This window comes from Mustela erminea, chromosome 6 (genome assembly GCF_009829155.1).
Source record: "Mustela erminea isolate mMusErm1 chromosome 6, mMusErm1.Pri, whole genome shotgun sequence".
Lineage (NCBI taxonomy): Eukaryota > Metazoa > Chordata > Mammalia > Carnivora > Mustelidae > Mustela > Mustela erminea.
Genome location: NC_045619.1, coordinates 142,077,597 through 142,084,632, shown reverse-complemented (window position 1 = coordinate 142,084,632; position 7,036 = coordinate 142,077,597). Strand labels below are relative to the sequence as shown.

General features: G+C 52.6%; 1 long non-coding RNA gene across 1 annotated transcript; it reads right to left on the bottom strand.

Moving 5' to 3' along the window:
- Positions 1-1,087: 1,087 nt before the first annotated feature.
- LOC116594457 lies at positions 1,088-5,346 on the bottom strand. The gene is made up of 3 exons (XR_004287233.1): positions 4,921-5,346; positions 1,733-3,777; positions 1,088-1,462 (listed from the first exon to the last, which is right to left on the bottom strand). It is a non-coding gene; the product is annotated as an uncharacterized LOC116594457 (long non-coding RNA).
- Between the last annotated feature and the right edge of the window lie 1,690 nt (positions 5,347-7,036).

Here is a 7,036-nt window from a genome sequence, read left to right as displayed (position 1 = left end):
GCGCTGGTCCACCTCCGACACTGTCCACAGCCGCCCGGGCCACCATTGCTACGCCAGCATCTCTCCCCATCTCTCACTGCTCCAACCACCCTAAGACCTTTGCCAGTTTTCTTTGCTCAATCAAAGACGTTCGTCTTTACTTCAACGGCCCTCTCAGCTGCTGTGTCCCCTGCGGACCATTCCCTCCTCGAAATGTGACCTAACCAGCCGACGCGCAGTGCTGAGGCCATGCTCTTTCTCCCTTGGCCCTGCCTCCCTGACAGCCGCCTTTCTGTGACTCTCAGAGACCTGTCTTGGGTTCTGGCCCTCTCCCACGATTTCTTCATGTGGTCTCAACTCAGCCCACATCGGCTTCTCCTCCTCAGATCCCTGCTTGAAATCCAGCCGTAAATGTCAGCTACCTCTTCAGTCCTCCAGACGACAAGCTCAGCTGACACATCCGAGACGGAGTCTGCCCTTCTGCTCCCGGCACCCTGGGGCCATGGAGACTCACTGACATCTCTGCCTCATATCTCAACCTGTCCTGGGTGCCCGTTCTCTCTGCCTTGCATCTGGACCGCATCGTGTGTGTTTTGTCCTGCGTCCTCATATCTGAGCACACATACGTGTGTTGTGTTACCCACTGCCTCCAGGGTCTCCCCCATCGTGGTGCACTGTCCTTTATAATTCAAGTCCTTCATAAGTTTCCTGCTGCACTTGGAAGTGGACACTGCTCAGCGTGGCTCAGGGCCCTACATGATTGGTCCTTCCGCCCCATACTCTCTCGTCACCCTGCTGTCCCCGGGCCCGGGGAGCCCAGCAGGTCCCTCTCCATCCCCGCCATCTCTGATCCCACCCCTCAGCCCTCGGATCTTGCAGGTAAAGTCTCCTGCCCGTGGCCGGTCCTCACACACAGGCTGGGCGAGGCCCAGAGCCCTCCTGCCCTCGCGCTCACCCTCGTGCTCCTCCCAGACAGGCGGGTCCCAGGGACCAGGCCTAAGTGAAGCAGGAAAGGATTATCTTTCTTTTTTCTTGTTGGCCCATGAGATTTGGTTTGGTCGGATTCAGAGACGAACACCCGACAACAGCCATACCATAGTTTTTTGTTTTGTTTTTGTTTTTTTAATATTCACAGAACCTTCACACAATCCTAAAATACCTGAGATGTTTATAATTCTGGGCATGTGTTGACAAGAATGGCCTGCAGGTGGCATTTACAAGAAGAGGTCTACAAGTCAGATGGGACTCTCTGGTGCATTGTCATCGAAGACATACGGAGTCCTGACGGACGTCCTCCGAGGGCAGTTCATCCACCTGGTCTTTCCAGCTCCGCCTGGACAGACTCAGGACGCCCCCCGCAGGTCCGCTCGAGCTCCTCCCAACAGGGCAGGGGTAGGACCATCCATCTGCTTGGGGAGGACATTTTGTCTGACTGGAGGTGTCAGTGACTCCCCTGGAACTCACGTAAGACTTCTTGATGTCACTGAAATACACCGAGTGTAAAGCAATTTAAAAATGATCTTGTGTCTTAAATTTTAAAGGAAATCTTTTCATTGCGTGGATTCTGAATTCTTTTTTTTTTAATTTTTTATTTTTTATAAACATATATTTTTATCCCCAGGGGTACAGGTCTGTGAATCGCCAGGTTTATACACTTCACAGCACTCACCAAAGCACATACCCTCCCCAATGTGGATTCTGAATTCTTGTTACCTTCCGTTTACCTGGGGACAGTGAACGTGGTTTTACTTACCCTTCATGTTTCTTGGGTTTCAGGTCAAAAATGTGTCAGTTACAATTCAAAAATGCATGTTCTAAATGGAAACTTTTATGACATTCTTGGGTCCATCCAAAATTGGGTCCTTCCTTTCCAAGTGAACTTTAATAGATCGGCACATGAACTCTTCTCAGAATCAGGGCTACAGGCGTGGACACTGGCATACTTGCCAAGAAGTAGCTCTGGTGGGCCCATTTGTGGGGGTGTGTGGTAGGGCGTCCGAGTGAGCTCTGTGGAGTGATTTCAATTCAGACACCAGGTCCAGCCTGGGGCAGCTCTGAGAGCCCCAGTGGACAGAAGACGCCTGCCCTCTCTGCATTCAGCCTTGTCGGACAAGGCACAGGAGGGACGAGGAGCCCTGCCGTGGGCGCATCGCTTTCTCCTGGGCTCGCCTCCCTGTTCCTGAAGCTTCCACGTTGCCGGAACCCCGCACAGAGCATTCTCATGTACGGTGCCAGTAAACCGGTTTGGGGATAAACATATTTTAAAATGTCAGCCTGCTTATTTGGTCCATGGGATGAGAAAGGCAAGATTCTCAGAAAATGCCATGTTTGGCTTGGACTTTGTCCCTGGAATGTGGAATGGAACACATGCTAGATTCTCCCAGAGCATCGCAAGGATTAAAAGAGAAAGTGTGAGCAAAAGCAATCGGTGAACTCCCATATGCCACATTGCACCAAGTTTCATTAGTCATTATTTGCCATACGTGCCATGATTAGAACAATCAGACTGTATTGTCACATATCCATCGAGGGAGAGGATGTAAAATCTTAAAAAATAAGAACTTGTACTGAATGTCCGAACTCAGAGACCGGCATAAAAACCTCCCATTAAAAAAAAAAAAAAAAAAAAAAAAGGAAGGCGGGAAGGAAAAAGATGCCCTTCACACTCAGATGCCACAGAACCACTTGAGGGGACGTGAAAGGTCAGTAAGAAAGAGACCATGCGGCTCGGGGAGGCTGGCTGCGGCTGAGTGAACGACCAGAGGTCTCAGCTCAGCATCCCCCGTGCTGTCTGGTTGGAGACTTTCCCGGGAGGAAAGCCTCACCTGTGCCCTTAGCTCCCGCAGTCCGCTCTGGCCACCATCAGACGGTGCGGGAATGACCCGACACCTGGCTGGGCCCCCACGTCTTGGGGCCGCTCCTCCGTGCATACGCCGCGCCAGCAGCAGCGGCAGCTGCAGCCTCCGTGGGAGCTGGGCAGAAAGGCAAGGCCTGGGCCAGCCCGGCCTGTGCGGTCAGCATCTGGTTGTGGCTGTGGGAGCCGGTGGAGTCGTGCGCTCTTTGACGCGCGAGAGGCCCCACGTCCACCAGCTTCCACCAGATTGTCGGTTCTCAGTGCGTCTTTCCGCGCCCCAGTGTGGCTGGGCCCTCCCGGGGCTGGTCCTGCCCATCCGCCACTGCGACCACTGCCCACGGAGATAAGATCGCGTCTCCTCGCCATGTCACGGAGAGCCTGGGGGCTCCTCGGGGGTCCCTGCAGCCCCCACGAGGGCAGCCCCATCAGGGATTTCCATTCCCACCTGCCCCTTCCCTGTGTGCCGTGCGCCGACCGACCCGCCCGCCCGCAATCCTTCCCTCACCACCTCCGTCCAGGGGCACCGCCGTTCAACACGTGTCTCTGTGGATGGACGAACTTTCCAAAAGGAGATCCTGGTACCTGTTGATTTGTTTTAGTTTGCACATTCATATTTTCCTCGAGTATGATACCAGGCTTTGGGATCAGCACGAAAGGGGAGAGGGGCCCCCAGCATTTACCCTCGGCGGTATGGAGAGTGCCTTACTATGCAAAGGGAGTCCAGGGTGAGCGAGTGAGAGGCTTTGGCTGGCGGAGGTTTTTGGACTCAGAGACTCCCCACATTTCCAGACCAACATATTTTGCCCCTGCAGGCGCAGAGGCTGCCCTGTGTTACCTTCCCATGGACAGTCCTCTGTGTCCGTGCACTTATCCCGCTGGCATCTCTCTGCCACGTGGACAATTCAACGTTGTTGGGAAATGGGCTGCTTGCAAGAAACGTTGCTCTAGAAAAGAATATTTCTCTTATTTTATAAGCGTTTTATGTGCGCTTATTTGTAATAGTCTTAAAGATATAGAAGTTGAATTTGTCCATCACGGAATTTCAGGAGTAATTGAAAGGGACCCTAAGACTCTCCCCTGATTGCACATTTACACCAGTGTTTTTCTTCTGTGATCACAAGCAACCCCACACACCCATGCATGGTGTGTTTGCTGCTCAGGTGGTCTGCAAACATTTTTTAAGTAGAGACAAAACGTATTGTTGTGTAAGCATAGACTTGAATGTGCCTTCCCCGCCTTTTATGACTTGAAGCAGGTTTGTTTAGAGACTGGAACCACTTTAAGCCTCTTAAACTTGACAAAAAACTAAATAAGTGCTATTTCCCACTTGTTAATGGGATTTCCCCCCATTCAGCTGTGGGAGAACCACTCTGTCAGGGAAGAAGAGAAATGCAGCACTAAGTGATCTGAGAGCCCGTGAGGGTGGCCGGAAACCCTGGTGTGCAATTCCTCTGGTGCACGGATGGACGGCCAGAGTGCAGGGTCCCCATACCCACGGAGGAGCTGCAGGGGTAGCAGACACCCACACCATGCAGGAGGCGTCCAAGGCAGAGTGCTTGTGATTAAAATGCAAGAGGGTGTGGAGAGGTTGGCAAAATGTGGTGGGTCCTTGAGCCAACACACCTGGGCAAGAGAAGCTAGAATCTGCAAAGGGCATCGGAGGAGGATGTGTCCTGTGGGGCATCCAGGGTTTTGAGGGACCTGGGAAGGTACCATTCACACCTATGACCTGCTTGCTCAGCCAGCAAGAATGAATGCCCAAGCGACTGAGCTCATGACCAGCATGAGCGTTGATACCTGAAGCTACCTCGAGCATAAAGCCGCGCTCCCAACCCGCACAGGCTCAAGGGCTGGTGCCCCGAGATCTTCCCCCTGCCCACCCTCTGTACCCCCACCACGCATCCACTCAGAGTCGGAGCGCCACCGAAGTAGAAAGCACGTGGGATTTTGATCGTAAACTCCTGATCTCAGGCTCCGGCTTCAGGTCAAGGCACGGAAGCTCGGCCACTATGCAGGGAACCCCTGACCTTTTCAGGATCCCAGTATCACTCATCAACAAAATCTGGTAAGGATAAATGTCCTCTCACCTCAGAGTTTCACGAGGCCGGACAAAATCACGACCGGAAGTGTCTTGGGAAGTCTGCAAAACCATGCAAACGCTTCTGGTTGTCAGTGACCCGTGGGCGAGCAGGAGCAGGCAGGGTAGTTCAGAGGCTCTCAGAGGGACCGCGAGCAGTGCAGGGCTTGAGTCAGGTCATAGAGGAAGGTGCTGTCGATAGGGAGGATTCACTCCATCTGGATGGAAGCCTGGCGCGGAGGGAGGCAAGCTGTTGTTGACGTCTGTGATTTCGTCATTTCTGAATTCACGTCCTTGGGACCTTGACGCCGTGTGGCTGGGCCACGCTGCATTCGTGGCTGGAGTCGGGAGCGCGCTCTGGGTTCTCAGTTGTTCTAATCACACCGGGGAACGCGCCGTCAGGGAGACAATGGGCCTGTTCTCCCTGCTCCTGAATACACGGGCTCCAAAAGACGGCAGTTCCAGGAAGTAACCACGCAAATAGCGTTCGTAGTGCCTTGAAATTTATTCCCAGACAGACCAGCTTCCTCATTCTGGAAATGGTAGCAATGCACATCACATGAGGGAGATACGCTTGCCTTTTACTTGTAATGCCGGGTAGAGCCTTGCCATTGTCACCATAATGGCAGAGACAATACCATTAATACAGCTACACAGGCCCTTGTAGGCACTGTCTTCCAGAACCTTCCATTTTCCACGAATTTCATCTCGGGCGCACCCCAGGACGCACTGTGGGTGAGTGTGGTTTTTCCAAAACAGAAGACATCATCTCCTCCCCTTTTATTTAGGATGTGGGGGGGCTTCTCCTTTATTCAGGGGATTCCACAGACTAGAGAAGCCTGTACCACTGTGTTGGAAATCTCTGCCAAGCATGGACAGGGAGCTGGTGTGAGCCAAGCGTCCACACAACCAGGAGGCCGCTAATCTGGCTGAGGACTCAAGGGCCCCGGGGGGAGAGAGGTGGCGTCAGGCTGCGTCTTCCAGCCAGTGTGCTTTACGTTTCACAGTTCACCTGCGGACTGTTCCAGTCTGTGCAGGACCCCGGGTACCACAGATGCCTATTCGGTGTGTGTGATGTACAGATGGTACCGGAAACTGTAACACAGGACGGACACATGTCTTCCATCCTCCTAGTTGTCAGGATCGGAGCGAGGAAGGCACACTCAGGATACCACATGAACGTGCGACAGACGTGGGCTTGTGGTTGTCCCAGTCCTGACTGTCTGCAGGAGCCGCAGAAACTCAACGAGGTGAGAAAGCGTCACCTGGAGCCGCCAATCCACAAGCGTCCCAGCGGTTTGGCTCACTTTATGCCGCATCAAGCCTTGCCTTGACCAGCTGGCTGGGGGCGTCTCGAGGAAGAGCCTTTGGGCTGCAAGTAGGAGAAACCCAACCCAGGCTGGACACCGAAGGCACCTCGTGGGCCCCACAATGGAAGGGCACAGAGTGGTTCCCACGTGCCAGAGGTCACTTTCTGTTCTCTGCTCTCCAGTCCCGAGTCCTTTCTTTCTCTCTTTTTTTTTTTAATTTATTTTTTATTTTCAGCATAACAGTATTCATTATTTTTTCACCACACCCAGTGCTCCATGCAATCCGTGCCCTCCCCAATACCCACCACCTGGTACCCTGACCTCCCACTCTCCGCCCCTTCAAAACCCTCAGATTGTTTTTCAGAATCCATAGTCTCTCATGGTTCACCTCCCCTTCCAATTTACCCCAACTCCCTTCTCCACTCTAAGTCCCCATGTCCTCCATGCTATTTGTTATGCTCCACACATAAATGAAACCATGTGATAATTGACTCTCTCTGCTTGACTTATTTCACTCAGCAGAATCTCTTCCAGTCCCGTCCATGTTGCTACAAAAGTTGGGTATTCATCCTTTCTGATGGAGGCATCATACTCCATAGTGTATATGGACCACATCTTCCTTATCCATTCGTCCGTTGAAGGACATCTTGGTTCTTTCCACAGTTTGGCGACCGTGGCCATTGCTGCTATAAACCTTGGGGTACAGATGGCCCTTTATTTCACTACATCTGTATCTCTGGGGTAAATACCCAGGTGTGCAATTGCAGGGTCATAGGGGAGCTCTATTTTTAATTTCTTGAGGAATCTCCACACTGT